This window comes from Stenella coeruleoalba (genome assembly GCF_951394435.1).
Source record: "Stenella coeruleoalba genome assembly, chromosome: 20".
Classification (NCBI taxonomy): domain Eukaryota; kingdom Metazoa; phylum Chordata; class Mammalia; order Artiodactyla; family Delphinidae; genus Stenella; species Stenella coeruleoalba.
In genome coordinates this window covers 21,515,727-21,542,471 of record NC_137166.1, presented here as the reverse complement: position 1 = coordinate 21,542,471, position 26,745 = coordinate 21,515,727, and the positions used below count along the sequence as shown (strand labels likewise).

Genomic DNA, 26,745 nt, shown 5'->3' with positions numbered 1-26,745 from the left:
ATTAAAGAACCAAAAAAAATAATACTGCACAGAATCTCTCTGATGAGAGCCAAAGTTTGTTAAATTTGTTGCTTTTCCCTCCAAGCTTTTTTCCTCTGAATATTTTTCTTTTACATAGTTGATATCATACTATGTATATACTTTGGAACATATTTTTAATAATGTAACATAAGTCATTCTCCATGTTATTAAAATGCTATACAGACATCATTTTTAATGGTTGATTAACTTTCCGTCATTCAGTCTTTCCCCAATTTACTTAACCATGCCCCTGTTTTTGAAGACTGAAGACAAATATTTTTTAAGCTGTATTTACATTTTGACAGAGGGCTTGTTGGAAAGGAAATAGGGTAATATATGTCCAACATGACCAGAAGAAAAAGGATGTGGGAAAGGATGCCAAGAATAGTTTTTATTCTTCTAATTCTTCATTATTCTGACATTAATATTAATACTAATACCACTAACAACATTTATTGAGTGCCCACTATATGCCAGAAATGCTGCATTATTTAATTCAGTCATCTCAAAAGACTTGTGAGGTAGCTGTTAATATCCGGTTTTATAGAGAGGAAATGAAGCATAAGAGATGTAAGCATCTTTCAAAATTCAAGTCACTAGTGGTTGAGTCAGGATTTTAATCTAAATCTGACTGCCTACAATGCCCTTTTTCTTTCACAAGGCCAGGTGGCCAGCCCATTCTTGGTCTATCTGAGATTTTCACCTTGGTGTCAAGTAGGATCCCTTGACAACTATAGCAGAGCTAAGATGCTTTGTTAGATTCTAAGAGAACACAATGCAGTTGCTATCAGAAAAAGGAAACCTTTCTTCAAGAAGGAAATACTGCTCTAGGAGTTGAACACAAAGTAAGCCTAGATATTCTGTTTGATTCCTTAACATCCTAAATTTGATGCAACCTGATCAATCCAATTATGGCCATTCTATTTCATTTGCCAACTATTAATTTAGGGATAGGCAGGGAAATTTCTGCTAGGAAGGAATGGAGGGAAAGGTCAAATTTATGTAAATGTTTCTTCAGGCTGAAGAAAGAGAACAAATGAATAATGATCCTTCTTGCTTTTAACTGTTTTGTCTGGGTATGACACCTGGAGCTGCCACAGTCTCCTTGTTAGTCCACTGAGGATGAAGGTAGCATGAAGGATATTAATGTGGAGACATGACACAAACTTGAGTCACTAAAGATCTGCCATATTGACCTCTGCCTGGACTTGCCATTGTGGAGGATAATGAGTGTCCTTATTGTTCAATCCTATTTTAGGTCAGGCCATCTGTTACTTGCTACTGAAAGCATTCTATCTGACTTCAAGAAGGTCTACAGGGACCTAAGACCCTCAACTCAATCGATCTATCAGTATGTTACCCTTATTAAGTATATAATGTTTTGACCACGCTTCCACACCTATCATCTAAAAAGGCTCATAACTCACCTCTGATAGTTTTAGGGCAAATATCATTCCATTTAAATAATGGGAAATCAGAAACAAAAAAATTGAGTAACTTGACAAAAAGTAGTTTAAATAAGTGTCTGATTCAGAATTTGAACAAAGATACCATAGCACCAGGACCCATAATCTTCATGGCATACAATAACTCATCTTTGGATGCTTCTTTATGGCAGGCTCAACACTTTCTTGGTCATCATTCCACTTGATCTTTGACACAATCCTCCCACTTGAAAAAAGATTTTTATGTGTTCACTTTTGAGTATACTGTAGTCCAAGAGGGGATGCAAGTTCTTTTCAAGGTCATGCATCAAGGTAAGAGACGTAGGCAAGATTCACCCTTGTGGATAAAAGAGATCTGCTATGTAACAAAATAATATTGTTCACAATGCAGCCTTCCTATTTCAGTCTCTCTCATGTGAAGTTAGGGCCATGCGGCTTGTTCTGGGCAATGGGCTGTGAGCAGAATTGGCAAGTGTTATTCTTAGTACAAGGTAAATAGGAAAGGATGTGATTCTTTTATGCTTCCTTATCTCTTTTCCTCATTTGCACGGCTGGACGTAAAGAGCACCAAGATTTTGAGGTCACTAGAGGGAAGCAGCCAAGATCCAGCCTGGATCTTTGAGTTGATGTGGATTAGAGTTACAAACGTCAAATCCTCATAGGACTTCAACACGAGTATGAAATTACATTTGATGGGTTAAGTCACTGAAACTTTGAAAGTATGCCTTAGTGCAGCACACACATCCTGTTCTATTTCAGCTGCTATAAAATTGTCAACGGCTAACTGGCTTACCCACTACCTAAAAAGAAGGTCGGTTTAACTTTTAAGTACCTAGTAGACCATTTCCGCATATAATACCTTTCTGGTTCTGCTTTAAAGTCCTCAGATACAAAATGCTGGTGCTTTTTAAAGCTCCTTCATTCCTTTGGTTTACGTAGGTGAATAGTTGCTTTATTTATTATACAGTTGGTGGTGGTTATGGAGAATTTTTCTTCACTATGCTTGAGATTTATAGAGCTGGGCTGTCCTTTTATTAGGTAATATATTCAGTTTGGCATTCTTAGGTGCCTAGAGAATTTGGCATAGATATACTTTTATCATAAAAAATCCTCATAATGATTATTATTAGCATACACTGTTGTTTATCAAGCCTCAGTGCAAAAAAAAAAAAAAATCACACGTAGTTTTGAGAAGCTAAGTATTTTGGTCTTTGAGTAGAACAAAGAATGGCATAAATATTTCTGAGTCTTGGTGAACGTACTGATCAAGAAATGCACGAGCTACTAAAATTACAAACACGGCATTGCTGCCGGCATCCTTTAAGGTTTCCCCACTGTACAATGGATTTAACACACCTGAAGTTCCTCCATTGTACCTCCAGGGCACAGCTACAATTTATATGAATTTTGAAACCATCAAATCCCTGCCAACTATTCCTGGGAAGAGAAAAGCTCAGTCTCTCACCCCTAACATTGGTAAGCCTGAAGAAACATTGACAATACCTAACTGACACTGCTTGAATGACAGACAAGAAAAAGAGAGGCCGAGAAATAGGAAATGGTTTTCAAAAGGTCACAAAGCAGTTCAGGCCCAGCCAAAGATGTTTCTGTGTTTATTGTATGTCTTCTTCCAGACCTCAGAATAAGGAACTCCTGGGCCACACCATGTGTCCTTCAACATGAGTCCTGTGGCCATAGTCATCTTGCTCTGCATCTACGACTTAATAAAACTATAGACCACTAGGCTGGGTGTCATCTCAAGGAATTAACTACTACTACCGTCTGTTGAATATTCACTAAGTGCCAGAAACTAAGCTACAGTCCTTTAATTCTCACAAAAATCCCATGAGGTAGGAATCATCATCTTAAGGAGGTTCAGAAAAGTTAAGGGATTTATCACTATACCTAATAAGTGACAAGTCAGGTCCATCCCATTTAGTGCTTCTATGTAACAGTGTTCTCAGGAACAAAGCAAAGAATCCTTATCTTCATTTTACACAAAGGTAGATGTGGCAAAGGAATATTCAACAAATTATTTAAAATATCACATTAAATCAGTGATGGAGCTGGAACCAACTATAACCAAAGTCCCAAGGATCAGAGATTGTTTTTCTCCTACCTAAACCTTCGTTTTCTGTATTCAAGTTAATGTCATATGAAGTTAAGAATGGAATGAATATAGACTGAAAAACTTTTTTTTTCTCTTTTCAAATCTTTGTTTTCCCTAGAAAGCTAAGTGTCTAGGTAGCATGTGCATTTTGTGCCTTAAAATGTATCTGAAAGTGTAGTTTCAGTTTTTGGAAGGAAAGAGAATAGGTAATTTGACACATAACAGCACTCAGCTGTTGTCATGTTGTCATCGTGGAAAGAGGACTATAGCCAAGAGCCAGGCAAGATCCAGACACAAGGACAGATTTAGGAAGATGCTCTGCATCCTCATGCCTCATGACAAACCTCATGAGCAGGCAAGATCCAGACACAAGGACAGATTTAGGAAGATGCTCTGCATCCTCATGCCTCATGACAAACCTCATGAGCATCTATGAGCATCTCCAGTTCACACAAAAACTTTCCATTTGAAAATTTATTTCAGAGCTTCATTTCTTCAGGAATGAGGGTGGCTGCCAAAGGCATGGCATTTAGACAATTAAGGGCCTTAGAAATCAGTGAGCCTGCTACCTCATTTTGCAGATGAGAAAGCTGTGGTCCAGAGAGGGGTCGTGGCTCGTCAAAGGCCATGCAGCTAGATTTGTCCCAAAGTCTAAACCAAAAGGAAGGTTATTATGAATCTCACATCATAGCCAGTCAAATGCCTGGAAACCTGGATATATAATCTGTAAACAAAGTCATGATGACCTGGAGGTAAAGAAAGCTGAGAAGCAGAAAAAAGGAAGTGTTTGTGATGGTGACTCTAAGCCAAAGGCAAAGGAGGGAAAAGAAATTGCTCTATGTGCAGTTAGCGTTTATTATTCCCTCCACCATAGAAAAGCATAATCCTGGAGCTAAGGGCAGTGAGGGGGGAAAATGATTACATTGACCCTGTCTTAAAGGGACTCATATTCTATTATGTGACAGTAGACCTTAGTCACAAAGATTGGAAGAGATGCATTTTGAAAGAGCAGTGCAGATAAATTTGTTTTGACAGTCAGAGAAGGAACAGATTTCAGAGATGATCAATCATCTTCAGCTTACTTAACTTGAAGGAAATTTGCTCTTAATTTGGAGAATCTCACATTGTTAGAGCTCATACAATGCCTCCAGCTTAAGAATCCTTATGAAAATGTATAGAAAGGCTGGTTAAAATTAAAAAGAAGTAAAGGTGTTATGCCTTCTCTCCTCCACCTCCCTCCAGCCACATCTACTCAGACTGCCCTCGCATGCTGTTTCCTTTTAAGCCTGCCTTGTGTGTTCACCATGACTTAATTTCTCATTTATTGATGTTTACTGTCTGCTGACCACTGAGGATACCACTAGATGTACATTCCATCAACTACCAGCCTACATGATAAACACATCATACAATTAACTTTTTTTTTAGGTGGGAAATACAGTGCAGAGACATTAAGATTCTTTGCTAAAAAAGTCACACAGCTAGAAAGCACTGGAGCCTGGATTCTAATCCTGAAACCAAAGCTCTAACCGTAATGGAAAAAAATTAACTGGGCTATAATAAGATTAAAAATGTATATTCATAAAAGACATCATTAAATCTATGTATAGATCTATCCAAACAATAAATATAGATATATCTAACATAATCATCTATCATCTCTACATCTGTTTACCTGGATGAGGTAGAGAAAGAGAGAGAGAAAGAATTTGTGTCTTAATTTATATTTTTTCCTCCCCATACTGGATACTGGTGATATAAGGACACTATTCTCACAAAGTTCTGCCATATTAGGCAAGTCAATTACCCTTCCTTGGGCTTCAGGAAAAGCAAAAGCTGATTAAACTGAAGAGGCATGTAATGAATGAAATGAAGTATGCAGATGTCAGCTTCAGAACTTTCTGGTTGCAAATTCCAGGTTCAGTATATCACTAGTTTGTAGACTAGCTATATCATCTTTCTGTAACTTAGTTTTATCATCTGTAAAATACTTACCTGATTGTGCAGACATTAAAGGAGATTATGTATTTTAAATGCTCAATACAGTGCCTAGCACCAGACAGTCAAAATAGACAATGGTGAGGTTTTCGATGCTTTGCAAACATGAAAATTTCCAGTTATAGAGAATAAGAATATTATTAGGGCTTCCCTGGTGGCGCAGTGGTTGAGAGTCCGCCTGCCGATGCAGGGGATACGGGTTCGTGCCCCAGTCCGGGAAGATCCCACATGCCGTGGAGCGGCTGTGCCCGTGAGCCATGGCCGCTGAGCAAAAAAAAAAAAAAAAAAAAAAAAAAAAGAATATTATTAGCTTCCACTTGGCTGTGAATTTTAAGAAAGAAGAGAGCGTCTAAGAGTTTTACAGAAGTAAAAGCCTCAACTACTACCAGTGAAAGAAGAAAACGGGATTTAAAATGTATCAGGAATAATATCCAGTTGCATATGTGCTGGCTGTGCAAATAAACACACATAGGTGAATGAGAAAAAGAAACATAAAAAGCAACTGGTTTAAATTTTGTCTTTGATTCTGACAAGCTTGGAAACCTGAAACTAACTTCTTCTTAGAGTGGCTCTCCCTTTCAATGTTGCTTCTTCAAAGAAGGCTTCCTGAACTCCTTAAATAGATTGCAGGCAGACCTCAGAGATATTGTGGGTACAGTTCCAGACCACTGCAATTAAAGCAGATATCACAGTAAAGCAAGTCACAAGAATTTTTTTGGTTTCCCGTTGAATATAAAAGTTATATTTACACTGTACACTATATTGTATATTATAAGTATGCAATAGTATTATGTCTAAAAAAGGCAATGTGCATATCTTAATTAAAAATACTTCATTGCTAAAAAATGCTAACCATCATTTTGAGCTTTTGCTAGTGGAGGTTTAGAATATAGCAAGAATCACCAAAATGTGATACAGAGACACAAAGTTTGCAAATGCTGTTGAAAAAATGGTGCTGGTAGACTTGCTTGACGCAGGGTTGCCACAAACCTTCAATTTGTAAAAAATGCAGTATCTGAGAAGTACAATAAAGCGAGGTATGCCTGCAGTCCTCTTGTTATATGGATTTCTAAAACCCCATACTTCTGCTTCATATCATTGGTTTTTTAAGACTCCATGCTTCTCTCTCAGATCATCTGTCATCTTGGTTATCATGTGATCATTTCTATTGGCCTCATTACTTCCTGTCTCCACAGCTAAAAGATAAATCCTATGGAAGCAGGAACACATCACTCTTGTTTCCCACCTGCCCTCACTTTGCCTGTGGCAGGACCTGGCACAAGTAACAGATAAAATAATAGGAGAATAAACATGAGTGTGCAAGTGAAGGAAGTGAAAGGGGAGAGGAGACAGAAATGTGGTAGAAAGAAGTGATGCTGGGATTTGATGCACATCTTCTATAACCAAGTTCAGAGCTTTTCCCTTTATTGCACCAGACTCCTTCCTTCCCTCCTCTTTCCTTCCATCTTTTTCACTTTGTTTAGAATATAATTTTAAAGTATAATTATAAATAATTATAAAATATAATTTAAAAATATAATTCAGATCATTATGTGGTTGGATGTTGGACTTGCTTTTCAGAAGGTCTAGGGGAAGCTTTTCTTATCTGTGGACATGACACTTTCACCAACACTATTAAACATGGGCAGTGGAGACGCTGACCTTGGGCACTGCAATCATCAGCTCACTTTTAGTGGAGCCCAAATTAGGCACAACTGGGGAATGAAGGTGATCAGTTTGCCAACAGCTGATGTCAGCCAGCTTGATGAGATTAGCACATCTACAACACTGCATCATGTGTGGGTACAGGTGCCTTTAACCAACAGCACTCTTTGCATCTAAATCTGCTTCAGTCATGTGTCATCTTGACCCTCTCCTAGGTTCAGGTGCCAGTCTTTTAATTTTTGGTTTCTGGACCAAGCACTCTTTACAGACTATTGAAAATAAAATTACCTTCATCAGTGAGTCTTGCTCAAGGGACATCCTTTTATACCAGCATTTTCTCTGGGTCTTGTTATTGACATGGACCAGTCTGGATGGTAGACACCATCCTGGTTCAGCCATTATCGTTGTTATCAGGGGCCCAGATTCTTCTGGAGGCTTATATTATTACCTGGGACATGGTTGGAAGGAACCTCAGAGACAAAAGTCATCATCCTTCCTCTCTACTTTTTTTTTTTTTTAAGAAAAACACATGACTTTATTATTCCCAGCACAAAGGGCAGGTCTTTGCAAAATGAGGAGGCAAGTTCTGATGGCAGGGAGGAGGCCCCTACTTGCCGGCAATGAGCAGGCTCCACAGGACCACAGTGGCTGAGTCCCCGTGCAGGAACATTTTTGAGATGTAGTGGTCCTTGTTGACTGGCTTGGACTTCTTCTTGCCCTTGCCGCTCTTGGGTCCACATCTTCACGTTCTCCAGCACCATGTTGCAGTGCTTGTCGAAGGCTTTCACACGGCCCAGGAGCTTTTTGTTGTTGCGGCAGTTGATGAGCACTTGGGTGTTGTTCTTGACCGACTGGGTGAGCACGGAGAGTGGCCCTGTGTTAAACTCCTCCTCCTCCCACTTCTGCAACTCCTGTGGTGTCACATCTCACTCTGGGGCTTGTCAAGGAGGCTCGTGGTGGTGGTGGTGGCCACGCTCGCAAGTCACTACCGTCTCCTCTGCGTTGCTTTGGCCTTCCACAGAGAGCCCTCCCCACTTTTTAATAAACGATTGAACTAAGGCCCAGAGAGCAGAAATAATTTGACTAAGGCTTCACATTATGATACATTGTGACAGTTAGATTTAGATCCAGGTATCCTTGACCTGAGTGCTAAGTACAACTCTGGGGAGATACCAACATTTTTTCTTTCTTTTTTCCTTCCGTCCTTTCTCTCTCTCTCTGTTGCTTTTATTTTTGTTTTGTTTCGTTTTAATACATTGTAGGTACTGGGACAAACCCAAGTAGCAAGGCAGTTTCCATGAAATATCCAGGCCCTCATTATGCATTCCACTGAGTCTCCTCCTACCTCTCACTCTTCCATTAAGTCAACAAGAAAGAGAAGAGGCTGCTTCTTCCCTCTTCCTATTTTTACCACCAGATTTAAGCTTGGAGTCTGTAAAATACCCACCCCACCATACCCCCACCACATAAACACATATGTCTTGATTTAGACTAAGTCTTGATATCAACTGAATAGCCCACTAAATACATGCACACACAGGATGGAGCCTGTTTAAATCTTACTACCATTCATTTTAATGTAAATTTAGTGATCACTAAAGGGCTGCCGCAAAGGCAATGACTCTGCTCCCCTGGTGCAACTCCCCTCCCCAAACATCTTGGAAAAATAAACAGAAAGAAACAAGATCCACATTTTTCATGTCTGTTAACTTTGCAACATGTGCTAACCAAGTAGGTTACTGTAATAGGAGACTGTTATAATTAAGCCCTTTTCTCCCCATGCCGTGCTGGAGTTGAGAGTCTACTGGGAGCGATAAGAAAGTTCTGTTCTACTGAACGTTTTGACATTGTCTTTTGAAATTTGCAGCTATAGGGTATAAAACCTTTTTTATTTGGGTTGTGGGAGACTGTAAACCGTACAAACAATCACACGTGAACTGGAAATACAATATTAAATGTTAAACAAAGGGTATATTTTCTCCTAATTCCAATGAAGCTGTATTTTTCTAATGGAGTCCCATGATTCAAACATATTTAAATTGGGAAAAAAAAAAAAACCTTCAATCTTCCAGTCAGTTATAAAACCATTGTGTGCACAGAAACTTTATAACAGCATGGGAGTTTATAATCCCCCAGCAAGAGGATTAGAAATTTGCAATGAGAGAAGTCCTTAATCTTGCACTTACATAACTGCACGTTTCTTAGATTTAAATTGTGCAAATCAAAAAAAATGAAGATCATTTTGTTCTTTTCTAAAGGGTACTCATAGATAAATGATGACTGGTTAGAGCCTATTGAACGTTTGAACCATTTGTAGAATATAATTTATTCATACCAAATACATCGGAAAAGTAACTCTAGTGTTAAATTACAACGTGAAGAAATTAAAAGGCAGAAATGAGCCATTGAGTTTAAATGGATGCTCTGAGGTTTGTAGAAAATGTCAAAAGAGTTCAAATGTTCATAATGTGAAAGTAAATATTTGGGCATACTGTAGGAAGGCTTTATCCTGATGTAAGATAATACAGTTCTTCATGAAATATGTTATAAAGAGAAGACTGTTTAGTCTAGCTCATTTAATTTCCATGTGTTTTATTAATAAACAATTATACCGAAAAGGTACGTTCTTGCTCCCCATCTTCCTCATTCAAGTCTGTCTAGTTCTCCCATAAAGTTCATTCCTGAGTGAGTCAAACCAACTATAATTTTCCTTTTTCTTACTGATTTTTCTTCATTTATCAGAAAATTTGCTGGATCAGTAAAACATCTGTGAGGACTTGAGAGTAGGAGACTGATAATGGTACTTGGTCCATAGGATGTAGAAATAGCTAAGTCCTGTAGTCATCTGGCCATAATGCCTCCCCAACATGTGAGGGGAGATACAGACACAAAGAAGTCAAAGGCGGGTAAAATATTGCTTTACACATGGCTGGCTTTCGCCTTAAACTTGGGGAGCTGAGCTGGGTTACATGGAGAATTCTCTTGCTATGGTTTGATATTTTAAATGGTACTTTTCTTTAAACTTAACTTGCATCTTGGGACTTACCACTTTAGTAAATCTAAAATAACAATATTAAACTACAAAAAGAACCAAAAAATACTAAAACAAAATGAATGCATAGAGCCAAAGAATAGAATAAAAGACGAGTGTTTAACCCTGAAGGGAATAATGAATATGCCCATAATTCTATCCGTGTATTTACCTAATATCCACATTGCCACCTATTAAATGTCCAGGAATCTAAACAGCAGGGTCAGTACACTTCTTCCTTAACTGATGCAGAATAAAGATAAGCAGGCTATATCCAGGGCCTTGAGGGCAATGTTTTCTTAAACAGGACACCAGACGCTCTAACCATGTAGGCCAAAAACAAAAGAAAACCTCGTTATCCACCTAGATGGGTGGGTGGAGGCTGAGGGAAGACAAGTATATGTAGTAAAGCATTAATATTTGAGGAATCTGGGTAGCATGTAACCAGTAAGATTTTTTTCTTCAGTAGTTTGAAATGCATATATCTAATCTAACAAATGACTTATTTACAGTATATAAAGAATGCCTACAAGTCAATAAGAAAAAAGCAAAGAATATTTTTAAATGTCAAAACATATGAACAGATACTCAAATTCACTAGTAATCAAAGAAGCAAAGTTAAAACAACAGTGAATAACACAACACACCCAAAACAATAGGAAAGAAAAAGAGAGAGGGAGAGTGGGAGAGGTGAAGGGAGGGAGAGAAAGAAGCAAGGAAGGAAGAAAAGGAGGAAAGAGGAAGAAAAATGAATAGATAATAGCAAGTATTGACACAGATTTGGATTAACCAGGAATGTAATATGGTACGATCACTTTGAAAAACTGCGTGGCTGAACTTCTCATACCTTATTACCCTGAAGTTCTACCATAAGCAACTTGACCCTTATGTACTATAAGAATATCCACGTGTTTACCAAAATACATGTACAAAATATATATTTTCAAAAATGTTCACAGAAACACTACTTTTAATAGGAAAAAGCTGAAAATAATCTAAATGTCCATCTTCAATACAGTAGATAAATAAATTATGCTGTATCCACATAATGGTTAAAAATATGTATTTTTTAAAATACTTATTTGGCTGCACCAGGTCTTTAGTTGTGGCACGCAGAATCTTTAGTTGTGGTATGCAGGATCTTTTCTTTTTCTTTCTTTTTATTTTTTTTAGTTGCGGCATGCAGGCTCTTAGTTGTGGCATGAGGGATCTAGTTCCCTGACCAAGGATCAAACCCAGGCCCCCTGCATTGGGAGCATGGAGTCTTAACCACTGGACCACCAGGGTAGTCCCTGTATTACACTATATTTAACTTCAGCTACACAACACAAGATGAATGAATCTTACAAAGATTGAGCAAAAGTGGTTCAAGCACCAAAGAGTAGATACAATATGATGCCATTTATATAAAGTTCAAAAATAAGCAAAACTAATCTATTTGAAGCCCCAGTAGGGGTTAATATTGATCTTGGACAGGGAGGATATCAATTGAAAGGGGGTAAAAAAGAGGCATTTGTAGAGAGAGGATGCTGAAGATTTTGTTTCTTGATCTTGATAATGAGCCAATTGTGCATATTTTATAAAAATTCACTGACCTTTATGATTAGTGCAATTTTCTGCATTATATACTTATATTTCATTGAAATAGACCTTAAAAATAGAATTAAAGATTGTTACAAAGGCCCTTTTCACCCAGGAGAGTATTTCTTGAATTTAGGTGTTTAGTGGATTATTTTAGAAAAGGAAAGGAAAAATATTTCCTTTAGGAAAAGTATTTCTATTTAAAATAAAGATCCAAGGACTCACTCTGTCCAGAAAACCAGTGTGAATAATATTTAGTCCAAGAATATAATATTCTAAGTGTATTAAACCCACTTTCAGGAAATTCCCTTGTGGTCCAGTGGTTAGGATTTGGCACTTTTATTGCCATGGGCCTGAATTCGATCCCTGGTCGGGGAACTAAGACTCCACAAGCCACACGTCACAGCCAAAAAACAAACAAACAACCATCTGTTTTCAACTACTGTAACCACAGCAAATGAGAAATTTTATCATCCTAAATTGTAAAATGAATTCTTTAGATTACTAATTTTTTTTTTTTTTTCTTAATCTTATGAATCTCATGGTCCCCAGTTTGAGAGGCACTAAATGTTGCAGTCAGGACAGACTAGGATCTTTCCTTGCTTTCCTGTGGAAACAAAAAAAACCTCAAGATGTTAAAATAACAAGTTTTATTTCTCATTCAGAACTCATGTTCATCACAGGTCACCTGACTCTGCTCTGTATCCTATTCTAGGACCTGGGTCATTAGAGGAGCCACCAGTGCTGCTGGTTGCTTTGGCAGAGGAAAAGAGAGTGTGTGGTGGATCACATACCACTTTTTAATGTTCTCCTCTGAAGAAGTGATACCCATCAGTACTGCTTACATTTCACTCTCCAAAACAAGTCAAGCAGCCATACCTACCACCAGCGAGGGGGGAACCTACAATCCTACCCTTTGCCTGGAAGAAAACTGCAGTTGTTGGGGAACTGCACTGAGTTTTCAATTAGTTCTCACATCTATAAATGTAATCTGAGTACTTTAACAGTGATGTGATCAAATGACACCAGGAACACATCCCAGACACATGTAGGTCAACTGCAATCACTTACTACTAAGGTCCCAGTGCTTGGCAGAGTGCCTGACTTATGGCTTTGCTCCCTGAATATTTGTTGAGTGAATGAAGACAACTGAGTATATAATCAATTCTGTGCAAAGGCTATAAGTACCAGAAAAAGATACAAAAGAAAAAAAAGAGGTAACCTTTGGAAAAAAGAGGTAACCTGAGAAAGCATTCATCATAGAGGAAAACAGCAGAAAAGCAGGAAGGAGGGTCAAAGACAAGGAAGTGGAGAAGTACCTGATGGGCAGATTCAAATGTCTATAATGACCAAGTATATATTGTAAATGAGCAAAAAAGCCAGAAATAGGGCAATAGGGAGGAATACGGACTGGGGCAAACAAGAAGATTCCTTCCTCATGTACACATTTCAGCCAATTACTTAGTTCTAAGTAATTATTGCCATGCAGAAATATGAACCCACTGTTTCCAGACCTTTCCAGTTTTCTTAGAGTATTTCCAAAGTTTTAGCTTTTTCAGCAAACTATCCCAATTTGCAAACACCAAATAGGTCAAACAAAACACTTCTACTCATCAGATTTAGACTGTGGGCTGTTGATGTGTAACTATCTCACTCTTGTTACAAATGAAATTTAGGGAATGGTGATTGTGGAAAACAGTGATTACAGTGGAGCTGAAGGTTGAAATCTGGTTGTGGAGGACTTCATATGAAAAGCCTTAACTATTTTCTTCTGCAGTTTACAGAGAGGTTAATAAAATATTTACGTGGCTTGAAAACTTATGTAAAAATTGATTTTAATTATTCCAAAATTTACCCTGGTTTCAAAAGTTTCCAAGCAGTCACTGTTGCTTCTCTATTGGACAAAGAAAAAGATTGTTTTCTTGGTATTGCTGATTTTGTGGGATAATATTTCAAGGGTATGGACAATAAAAACTGGACTGTGCACAAGTGTTTTGTTGGTGGTGGTTGTTGCTGTTGTTAAAATACTCAAAACTATTTGGCTTTCATCATGATCCAACATTTATTGAGCAAATGTATAACAAGAAGTTTCAGCCTAAGTTAAGCAGATACAGTTAGGTCAAAATGTTCCCATAACCTAAACATTTCAGAACCAACACTCCCCCCCGCCCCCCGAAAAAACAGAATGACTCTCATTAAGTATTTAATTTAATTATTTTCCAGTGCTTGGGGCTACTAGTGCCTGAGCACATTGTTCTTCTTAATTTCATCAGCAGGCATTTATGAGTCCCTGCTGAGGGTGGATATGGAAGAATATAAACTTTAAGGTATTTTTCTTTCTTATTAAGATAAAATGCAAAACAATTCATTGTAATGTTCAGAGTCAAAATAGAGCAATCTTTTGTAGCTGCTTCTGGGATGCATTTGTCACCTTCCCCCATTCAACAGAAGAAGGCATTAGTCCAAATTTCTAAAACTAAAATTCATTTAGAACACATACTTTAATTTGAACACACAGTCAAACATTTCTAGGATATTAACTCCTCGGTTCTAATGAGAGCTCAAATTGACCACTAAAGCCTAAATTTAGAATTCATTTCTGTTGGTTCCGTATTTTCCATCATCTCCACTAAGAGTCGAAGATGTTGAAAATGCTAGAAAGAAGTCAACAAGGAGAGAAATCTAATTTTCTGTGCAGGACTCATATAGTCTGAACAGAATAGTGCATTCCTGTCCAATTGCACACATCTGGAGTTTCATTTGACTGGAAAAGCACATCCTGACTATGAATGGAGGGTCCAACCCTAATGTCTCCTTCTCAACTTTTAAGACTCTCAACAGCCTGCAAGGCACTTAGCCAAGCAAGAGCAAATCCCTTTTCCAGCGCAGAATCTGTGGAAATTACACCTGCAGAAAAATTCAGAAAAACCTTACTCTGAGAAACAAGGAGGGAGGAGGGATACTAATCACAAATGGCGTGATAGTACCCTGGAGTGATCAGCATTTACTTAATTCAACAGTCTACTCTCATCCAGATGTTCCACACACATGTTCAGTGTGGTTTAATGAGCATGGATAGATGTGCCCCACGGATAAGAAGATGAGACAGAATAAACCACTGAAGGGCACTATTTTCCTCAAAAAATCCTACCTATCCTGTCCTTGCAGAGAGTAGAAAAATCAGAAGAATGCTCCTGATATGTGCTTCATTATGTTCCCAGTTCATCTGGGTTCTGAGATCAGACTGAAGCGGATGGAAACCCAGCTTCATCATGCATTATTTTAAGTGACATTGTGTGAATCACTTAACTGTATCTTAATTTCCCCATCAGTAAAAAGGGATTGTAATAGTGCCTGCTCCGTGTGATAGTGTTTATTAAGTGCATCACATAATACTTGATACAAAATAAGAACTCAATAACTGCTGTCATTATCATTGTTTTAATAGTTGCTGGTGGTATTGTTAACATTATTTTTTTTTTCTATTTCCAGAATAGGGACCGATTCACCATAACTGTGAATTAAATTAAACTTGGGGATTTCCCTAAATGTTTATACTTTCCCTCTTTTTGTTCAAATAATAGGGCCTTGTTTATTCCAACTTTCAGATATTCACACAACTAAAGGAGGCCATTCCAGGTCCTTCTGGTTTCTATAGGTTTTAGGACATTGCTTCTGTAAAGTATAAATGCTCATGCACGTGCGCGCGCGCGCACACACACACACACACACACACACACAGAGCTGTAGACCATGGCTCTTTTTGTTCCCAGTCATTCATGCATTCATTCCACAAATGCATATTTGTATACAATAGCTCTGTACTATATCTCAAGATTGCCTTGGCTGCAATCTATAGCATCTATAAGAATTAAAATTTTTATATATCTTAGATGCAGGTTGTGTGTGTGGGGGGGGTCAAGGGACATTAAGGGGACATAATTTTTTATAAGATAGTTTATTTTTCAGCTGGGGAACTGCGACAAAGCAAAATTAAGTGAGTGGTATGAAGGCGTTTGAAAGTTTGCCTTCAGGGCAGAACCTCAGGCTTTTCAGCAGGAGCTTTCTGCAAACAGCCACCTTCCCCAAACATCACTCCCTCTGATCATCCCAACACCCTGGCTGTCAGTTCACTACTTTTGCTTTGTGCCAGTGGTCTGGTCCAGGTTTAGCCATGAATCGCCATGTAGCTTGATGATGGGCCACTAGTCTTTCCTCAGGCTTTACTCCTGCCACACTGATTGGCATCTGGTCTCCTTCCTGAGATTTTGACTGACAACCCATTCCTGAGTGAAGCTGCAAACGTTTCTCTCAAGCAGCATAAGAGCTCACCTCAGCCCCACTTACCTTCATGGGCCGTTTTCTCTTCACACAAGTAATTGCAAATTAGGGACCACTTTGCCGTTATGGGTCTTCAGATCTGTGTATATGAAAATCCTCTATTGGACAGCAAGAAGCTCTGATTCCTCCTACTTTGTTGCTCCTCCTCCCCTCTGTAAATCACCCTAGAACAATTTGGATCTCTAATTAAAGGAATTATATTATTCCACAGTTACTGGCCTGCTGGATGCACTAGCCTCCTCTGGAGCTTACGTCCAGAAGGCTGTTAGCTAAGTTTAGTGTCTCAACAGTTAATTGATCAAATTCCACGAATTTTCATTTTCCATAACTCACTTTTATTCAGGGGTGATGCCTTTTTTTAAAATGTGATGTGATTATCATTTAACATTTGTTATTCAAACCATTTACAAAGAATTGTTTTCAGTTTTCTTTATCAAACCATGACCCTCCCATATGATCCCCTCCTATCAACTCTCTGAACCTTGATATATCAGGAAGCCTTCTTATTGACTACACTCCCCCCGACACATGCATACAACAAGCAGGCAGGGCAGTGCAAAAAACATGGGGCATATGGGCAAACAGATCTGGGTTCAAATTCTAGTTCAGCTCCTTGTATGTAATAGAAACTGAGGCAAGTCTCATAGCTTCTGGGAGTCTCACATCACTCATCTACAAATCCAGGAGATTGTCAACATTGCAGAGTTTCACTGAATATTAAATTTATATATAAATATGCACACACATACATATATATGCCATTAGATTATAGTATGTATGTGTGGAATCTGATCCCCAGTAAATACCTGATGAAAAGAATAGCTATTGTCATTATTCTTCATTGTGGAAAAGGAAAAGGTGAAATTTCCTTGAGCCAGAGGTAATGTGACCTTAGGTGTAAGGCAGCTCTTCCAGCTGATGTTAAAAAAATTAAAAAAAAAAAAAAGGTAGATAAGTAAGCAGATAAAATTAATTTTAAAAATTCTTGAGACTGATATATACAAGCTAAACACATAAAATGCCCACCAACTCCAAGAATTCCTGGGTCTACCATCTGGGATCTTTTGTGCCTACAAAATTGACTTAAATTCCATGCTGTCCCTTGAACCTGAGCATCCAAATCAGAAAGGAATCCGACCTAGAGCTTGGTTATCTCCCTCTTCTCCCTTCCTTCTATTTATATAGAGTCTTCTAGCTGCAGCACTTGAAATTACAGTCCCTGAGGATTTTGGTCGGATCTTGTTTGTCGCCTGTAATGCGGCTGCCAATCTCCTGACCCGGCCAGCTCTGTGGGGCTATACCATCAAGGCTCTCACTTAAGTTTACCTCCAGCCCCACCAATGCACTAATGTACTCTATCACTCACCCTCAGCCAGGGGACTAAAAATAGCCTCTGGCTTCAATTGCTTGTTTTAAAAGGAAAAACAAAATTGAGAGAGTGAGAACAGAAATGATGACAGCTTTCCATTTCATCCTGCTGTACCAAAGACCTTCTCCAAGGGAAATGCAGTTCTTTCAATTAGCTCACCTGATCTATATCACCTAGGCTCCGCTGAGAGTTTCCACATGCTGGTGGGTAGCCTGGCTTCTGCCAAGCTTCTCCTCTCTCCTACTTGATGTCCTTCTATGCCCCAGAATCTTTTCCTGTCAGATGTGAGAGTCTAATTCACTGCCTTTCAGGGAAGTGGCAAGAGAAGCTTTCTGACAAGAGCTTATTAGAGGGAGCTCTGGTGAGACCATGCAGTTCAGAGAAACACAGTGAATGACGGATTGGGTTTCAAGTTACTTTCTACACATGTTCTGGGGCATCTGTATACTTCAGATTGTGTAACATTGTGTAACATTCATGGGGACTATCATGTAAAAATCTCATTCAAGGACCTAAGTAACTGCCCAAATCCACATTGTACCTTTTTGCTCCACCCCTACTTCAGCCCTCCATTCCTTGTAAAATACTGTGTTCTGGCTGTGCCAAATTTTCTTGCCTACCTCCCCCAAGTGTTTTTTTTAACAATTCTTGAAGTGCCCAGATGTCTTTCCTGCCTTCATTTTTCCACTTGTGTAATACATGAAAATCACTCTAAAATAGCATCTACTTCAAAAGTTTTCCCCTGAATTTTAGCACACAATGCTAAAATTAAAAACACAAACAAAAACCCAAAGCCCTGAATCTGTTCATTTATTGTGACCAACACCCAATAACATATATTAATACTGTGGTAATGATGATGATGAAGATGGTGATATTGATGATAATGATAATTTAGGTGAATGGTCTTGTTTCAATATTAAAAAGTGAAATTATTAGAGAATGAACTGAGTATATCTTAATGTTCCTGCCTCTTCAGCATGCTGAATGGCACATAATGGGAACTCAACAATTTTGGTTGAATTGGATTGAGTAATGCGTAGAGAAAACTCAAACAAAGCAATCTATGTTCTTGATTTGGTGTTTGAAACTTCAGAGTTGTTTTCATTGCAGTGACTTTTCTTTAGACCTTTTCTCCATCTTTCAAAAATAGATTATATCTTTGGAAAGTACCAGGGTAAGGGTAATTGAAGGCTTGCAAATGCAAAAGATATAGGCCTTATATTTTGAACAGTTTCTTTACATCAATTTTCTTGTACTATTTTATGGCCGGGATTTCTTATCTAAGCCAAAGCTAAGAGCATATTAAGCTGAGATTATTCATAGGTATTTTGAATCCCATTTGGCATTCAGGATTCTGATTATTTCTATTCTATCTGTCACATTATTTCTTTCTTTTAAAAAAGTAAAAATGTAGCAAGATGTACTCTTATAAGAAAAAAGAAAGACAGTGGAAGTCTACTGATAATAACTGTGGTCGTTAAGATGAGCATTGTGCTACATCATTTGGAACTTCCTTGAATTTTGACCCCTAGAAAATTAAAGTACAAGGAAGCAAGGAAAGTGGTTTATTATTCCTCTGTACATGAGAGCATCCCATTTCCAATCGTGGGTGGGATAAAGAAGCCAGTTATGATGTCACAGGGAAATAAAGAAGGAAGAGTGGCTTTGGAAACAGTCATGATATGATCCATAAAGTGTACAGTTTCAATGATAGGAGAGATGTGCATGTGTAAGCCTGCAAAACAAAGCAGTGATTTGTTTTGTTTTGTTTTTTAATATATAGGACTTTACTAAATATACAAAGAAATGCTTTCTGGGGTCTTAGCTCTGATAACTTTTAAACTGATTATGTGTCATTTTGTATTATTGGACTAGACATTTCAGAGGTTTTGGTGGGGGGAGGTGGATGTTGTTTGCTTGTTTTGAAGCCTTTGTAAAGGAATGGTTATCCTCACCCTTATCTCTCTTCCTCCACCATACTCCTTAAGGGTACCTACTACTGCTGGGGCCCAAATGGACAAGAACTCACAGACCAGGTGCCATGTTTTGTCATCGTAAAGGAAATAAACTAATACTTAAGCACCTCAAGCAATCCACATGTGGCACACTCACTTTGGCTTCTTGAACCAAGATTGTGATACAGTCATAACAATGAAATATTATTTTGTATAATACTTGATCTAATCTACTATTTAGTAATGTGACCTGAGATCCACCATGGCACCTTCTGGGTTTCTCAGCCATTTGGAGCTGTGTCTAAAAGATTTAGACAAATAATTCTCAACCAAGATTGATTTCCCCATCAAGTGACTTTTGGCAATGCCTGGGAACATTTTTGTCACATCTTGGGGGATGCAATTAGCATCTAGTGGGTATTGCCAGGAATGCTGGTTAACATCTTACAATGCATAGGACAGTCCCTTACAACAAAGAATTATCTGATCCAAAATGTCAGCAATGCCCAGGTGGAGAAATCTGATCTAGAGCCCTTCTACTCAAATTCTGGTCCATGGACCAGCAGCATCAGCATCACCAGGAAGCTGAATAGAAGTGTAGTATGTCACCTTGTCCCCAAGATTGAATCAAAACCTTAACATAGACAAGACTCCAAAGGATTCATATGCTCATAGTTTAAGAGGCATTAGGCTAGAGTGGTCGTTCTTCACACTTAAGGGTCACAGAGTCAACTGGGTAGCTCTTAAATAAAAACAAAAATTACCCATACTTGCCCCACCCTTGGGAATCATGATTCACTGGTCTGAGGTGGTACTCCTGGCAGCAGTAGCTTTTCAAAGCTTCTTAGAAAATTTTAATGTTCCCCTAGGTCTAGGTCCCTGGTCTAGTACAGCTCAGAGTGGGGAGAACATGCTTAGAATGTACAGATATCTCGGAATTCTTGGGACAATCTGGTTTGTGTCATTTGTCCTAAAATATTATAGCACCCCTTTTCACTCTCAAATGTGTCCTGAGCTTGGAGTAAGCAACAACTTCTTAAAAACAAACAAAAATGTACTAATCGTAAAGGATCAAACAAGATAAATTAGATCTTATTAAAATCAAGAACTTCTGTTTATCAAAAGATACCATTAAGATTGTGAAAAGTCTATCTACAGAGTGGGAAAAAGATATTTTCAATGTATATATCCAACAAATAATTTGCGTACACTGCATATATAAAGAACCCCAACAAATCAATAAGAAAGAGACAAGACAACACACTAGGGCAAAAGACTTGAATGTGTGCTTCATAAAGGAAGCTGTGCAAATGGATAATCGGCATAAGAAGACCTGCTCAACTTCATCCACCTTCATGGAAATGCAAATTTAGACCACGATAAGCTATCAATACAAACAAGTTACAATGACTAAAATGATAAAGACTGATGATTCCAAGCATTGCTAGGGTGTGGAGCAAGAAGAACCTTCAGCCTTGTTAATGGAAGAATAAATTGATAAAACCACTTCAAAATGTGTTTTTCCAGTTACCTACCAAAGTTCAGTATATGTATATATACATATATATATATATATATATATATATACACCCATGATGAATACTCCTACTCTTAGATATATACCCAAAAGAAATAGATACATATGCTCATCAAAATACATGTATTAAATTTCCCATAGTAACACTATTAGTAATAGTCCAATATTGGAAACTACCCAAATGCCCAGCAGTGGAATGAATAAATAAGTTGTAATATGTTCACAACGATGAAATATACAGCAACAAGCATGGATGATGTTCAACTAAACACAGTGATATGGGTGAATCTCTCAAACATAATACTGAGTGAAAGCAACTAGACAAAAGAGCACATACTCTATGAGTTCATTTATAAAAATAGGCAAAAATAATCCATCCACTTACAAGTCCAAGCAGCAGTTACCCTTATATACATTCAATGAATGGTATATTGTGTGCATTCTTGAAAGTGTATACAACAATTGAATTATTTTTTAAAGTGTCCTCTATTGGATGATAACGTTCACAGCCAACTTAGTGTGATGGAATAGCCTCAGGTCAGCAACATTGGGCCTGAAGAGCAGTCATTCAAAGTCTACCCAAGGTGGTAGCACTCCCTCTATTAGCTTCTGTAGGTGCCCAGGGAGAACTGAGATGATTTCACACCGATCCTCTTTAGAATAGCCATTCTCTACTGAAGCTGAACACAAGGATCATCTGGTGAGTTTCTAAAACTCCTGGCAATTCAATCAGTAACTTTTTTACCTCCCCTGGTAATGACAGTGTGCCCAGGGCTGGGAACCACTATCTTAGCCTCACATCTCTGCAGTCATCCATATGGCTGCTTCAGCACAGTTATTGTGATGGTGCTGATGGGAATTAGATGGATGCCCTCAGTTCCCTTACGACATTCATTCATTTGTTCGCTATCTCAATAAGCATGCAATATTTACTAGGTCCTGTGTTAAGCGCTAGGTGCCAGGCCAGGGTCATAAAATTAGATTGTAAGCCTCTGGGAGCAGAGACCAAATATTTTTAGTTCTGAGTTACAATCTCAATGTCAAGCTCTGGTGGTACACACAATGAGCCTCAGAAGAACGCTGGAGAACTTTTAGGGAAATAAGGGTGGGGAAATTACTTTAGGTGAAAGAAGCAACATTGTGAAGGTGGGGAGCCATTTCTTGTCATCAAAGTGAAGTGACCATTTTCTAATTTCAGGGTATCAGGAACCTCAATAATTCTAGAAATGGAAACTGTAACTCTAATAATAATAATAATAATAATAACTGTGTCATAAATAACTAGATTTTACCTTTATTTTTCTCTCTCTCATCATTTTATCCTCAGTGCTCAGCACAGTGCCTGACATCCTAGAATTGGTCAGTAAATATTTGTTGAATAAATTAACAATTGAACAAGTGAAAGAAAATATTCTCTCAGGAAAGGAAGAATGAATTAACATTTATTGAATACCAAACACACTCCGTGCACATGCCAGACACCTCCTGTCCTTAGTGCCGTTTAATAGTCATGGCACATTGTAAACGGGTGGCATGATTATCCTTCTCTCAAAGCTTAAATAAAATATGAAGCCCAGAGAGTATAAAGAATGTCCCAAGATCACAGGGCTAATTGGCAGCGCCCAGATTCAAATTGCAGAGTTGCAATTTGGTGCCCCTGCTCTGGGCATCACACTCCACAGAGCAGCAGGACAGCAATGAGCCTGGGACATGATCCATCCAGGCCCATCTGGCCCCTGGTGTCCTCTGAGGCCGAATACTTTACCTCACGTATCTACCAACACCAAGCCTGCATTCCTCTCATTGCTCATATTTATAATTCAGCATCAAATTATCTTATTAACAACATGCTGATTAAGTTATGATAGAGGTGCCACTATGGAATCAGAGGTATTTCCATGGAAACTAAGTGGCAACTCCCTCTCCCCAACCCTGCAGTTTTATTTGAGTCTCCTGAGGAAGGAAAGGAAAAGTACAGAATTTTGAGACTAGCCAGTTCTTGTTGAAATATAAACTCCAAAGCTGCCAGGAGAAAAGTGAGTAGAAAACCCTTTGGCGCTGGCTGGATCTTCCCTCCCTCTCCCCTTCCTTTCTCCCTCTTTTTTCTCCTTGCCTTTTTCTTCTTCCTTCACACTCTCTGGGCTCTCCCTTCTCTCATAAATGTTTCCCCTTTGACTGTAAATCCAGAGCATAGCACTGAAACCACAGCCCTCAAAAGTCACTTCCATCTGGCCTGAGAAGTAGTGGGCTCCAGAGTCTTTATGGAAATTTTCAACTTCTAACTAGTTACAGATCTAAATAAAGTCTTTACTTAGAACTGTAGGTTCATTAAGGAACTGTCTGGATTCCTGTGTGCTATATTTTCTTCTTTGCTTAACTTTTTTATTAGTCTAGGTTCTCCAGAGGAACAAAACCAATAAGATAGATGGATAGATAGATAGATAGATAGATGATAGAGTTTATATATATATATATATATATATATATATATATATATATATATAACAGGATATATTACTTCTATATCTGTATATCTATATGCATCTGTATCTATCTATCTAGAGAGAGATTTACTGAAAGGAATTGGCTCATGTGATAAAGAAAGCTAATAAGTTCCAAAATCTGTAATCAGCAAGCTGGAGACCCAGGAGAGCCAATGGTGTAGTTCCAGTCCAAACCCAAGTTTGAAAGAAGGAGAAAACTGTCCTAGCTCAAAGACAGTCATGGAAAGAGAAAGAAGTCTTGCTTACTCAGCCTTGTATTCTAGTCAGGTTTTCAAGGGATCGGACGAGCCCATCCGTATTGTGGTGGGCAATCTGCTTTACTCAGGCTACTGATTCAAATGTTAATTTCACCCAGAAACGCTCTCACAGACATATCCAGAAATAATGTTCAGCCAAATATCTGGGCCCCCCATAATCCAATCAAGTTGACACATAAAACTAACCATCACAACTTCCATTTTAGCAATTTAACCATTGTTCCCTTCCATAATCTTATAGCCTGCCTTCTGAGAGTGTGTTCATTGACTTCAACCAGATTTTCTGTTGTTATCTCTCTCAGTCTCAGAGTCCAGAGTCCCCACAACCCACCAATTCTAGACTATCCCTGAGACAGACCTGCAGACCACTTCCATTCCCTTCCAATCTGACTCATTACCGGCTCCAAAGTAGGGAGAGTTCTCCTCCCTTGGTATCTGTTGAACAGTAATTCCCAGAGTGTGTTCAGAGCATGATAGTCTTCATGGCAAGTTTGTAGGAACATGATAGGTAAATAGGTGCTGAAGAGATGCATAAATGTGAAATATCTATAAAATAGTTCCAAGTGCAAAATGTTGAGAAGCACCAAGTATCATATCCTTCTCTTAGATTTTTATGATTTACTTTTTATTTTTTATAATGCATATTACAGGGTAAGGGCTGTGAAAGGCATTTATTCATTTCCTCATTGAGTATCTATTGAGTACCAACCATGTATAAGGCACTGTTGTAAGCACAGGAAAGATAGTTATGTAGGAAATAGGTCCTGCTCTCAGGAAGCTTGTGTATTGATTGAGGGGAAACAGATGGTAAATAATTAAGTACTATAAAGACAAATAAAATGGGCAAGGAGCTAAATCATTGGGAAACATGCTGTTCTATAAAGGGCCATCAGAGAAGCACCTCTGAAAAACTGATATTTGAACAAAACCCTAAATGAAGAGAGGGAGTAATGTGTGGGCATATTATAAAGGAGTCATAAAGCAGTCCTGAATAGGAGTATTGTTCATAGGTTTAAAAAGTGACAAGAGCTGCGTGGCTAGAGCTTGGTGGGAAGGCAGGCTGGAGAGGAGGCTAGTAACGTAGCAAGAGGCCAGATTATTATCTACTGTTTTACAGGCGATGTAAGGATTGTCGGGACTTATTATGTGACTCAGGAGGTGGTGGGTGGAGGGATCTGAGAAAAAGAGTGACATAATCTGGCTAGCATTTTCAGGGATCAATGAATGTGGCTTACACATTGCAGGGAGGCACGAGGTGAGTTTGGAAGTTACCATACTTGTCCAGATGTGACACAACTGGGCTTTGGGCTTAATGTGCAATAGTGGAGGTGAGGAGAAGTGGGTAGATTCTGAAAGTACTTCATTCTCCAGTGAGAAATTTGATTAATTCCATATAATCAAGGATTTCTCAAATTTACTTGACCATTGGCCTCTTCTCCAGTTGACTCTCCAATTATTTTTTGACTAAACAGTTCAAATACAAATTATAGTTAGTATATTAGCCTCTGATTAGTAAATATTATACAGTTTATTTTTATATCTAGTATATTTCTATTTCAGATTATTCTTTTGTTTTCCTGTGTGTATACAAGTATCCCTAAGGCTGGTAACATAAGTCTACCACTAATAGATTTAAGTGGATTTGTTTTTCTCTTTCTGTATGTGAAAATCTATGAGTGTGGTTCCCCCTAATATGGACTAGAGGCTTCCTTGTGAGTGGCTACATTGTTACTTCTGCCCAAAGTAAGGGTCTGTCTGTGTTCCACCTTCAAATTCCTATTCATCCTTCATAGTTCCTTCCTCTGTGAAGCCCTTCATGAACATACATGAACAGGCAGGTGCTCCCTGCTGGGTAACTTCAGGGTGGCCTGAGCCTATGTCCATTTTAGCATTGCTTCCTGACATCAGTGTGCTCTGAATATGTGGACAGACTTCCCCACTGCACTGTGAGCTTTTTTTTTTTTTAATTAATTGATTTATTTTTGGCTGTGTTGGGTCTTTGTTGTGTGGGCTTTCTTTGGTTGAGGCGAGCGGGGGCTACTCTTTGTTTTCAGTGGGCTGGTTTCTCATTGCAGTGGCTTCTCTTGTTGAGGAGCACAGGCTCTGGGCACGTGGGCTTCAGTAGTTGTGGCACGTGGGCTCAGTAGTTGTGGCTTACGGGCTCTAGAGCACAGGCTCAGTACCTGTGGCACATGGGCTTAGTTGCTCTGTGGCATGTGGGATCTTCCCGGACCAGGGCTCGAACCTGTGTCCCCTGCATTGACAGGCAGATTCTTAACCACTGCACCACCAGGAAGTCTCAGCACTGTGAGCTTCTTGAGGCAGGGATTGTGTGTATCCCTCCCTGTATCTTCAGACCCTCCCACCACGCATGGCACAGAGCAGTTAGGAACAAATGCCTGATGAGTGACTAAAAAGGTTTTATTATTTATTTGTTTAAGAAATAAGAATTTGTTGGTTTAAGAAATATTTATTTAGTGCTTTCTAGACTCAAGGGTTGGTTTAAGAAATATTTATTTAGTGCTTTCTAGACTCTGATGCTACATGTACACACACATATACATACACTCATATATATATACACATATATTTGTATACATATGTATATATTCATCTATTGAAAGAGATGATCAAGTCAGTAGAGTTTTTCAAGGCATGATGCATACTATAAAAATTACAAGGTGTTGATTGAGCATAGAAAAACTTTAGGCAATGGTAATTCTTTCAATGGAAATTCTCCCAAGAGTAAGCAGGAGGAAAATCTAGAAAGCAGGGAATGTCATATGTTTTCAGAAGATAATTAGTTCAGAATGATTGGAAGTCCTACAGGGGGCATGGTAATAAATAAAAGCAGAGGGGTAGATTAGAGCTTGGACACTATCCAGTGGATACAATGGGTGCAGATTGTTGTAGCTTGAAAAAAAATGT

General features: G+C 38.5%; 1 long non-coding RNA gene and 1 pseudogene across 2 annotated transcripts in view; one reads left to right on the top strand and one right to left on the bottom strand.

Annotated features, from left to right (window-relative positions):
• Positions 1-26,745, top strand: part of LOC307179511 — a 490,390-nt gene that overhangs the window by 347,143 nt on the left and 116,502 nt on the right. The window lies entirely within an intron of this gene.
• On the bottom strand, positions 7,772-16,135 carry LOC307179082 (small nuclear ribonucleoprotein Sm D2-like; annotated as a pseudogene). Its single transcript has 3 exons — positions 15,989-16,135; positions 10,286-10,317; positions 7,772-8,213 (listed from the first exon to the last, which is right to left on the bottom strand). The product of its transcript is annotated as a small nuclear ribonucleoprotein Sm D2-like (transcript).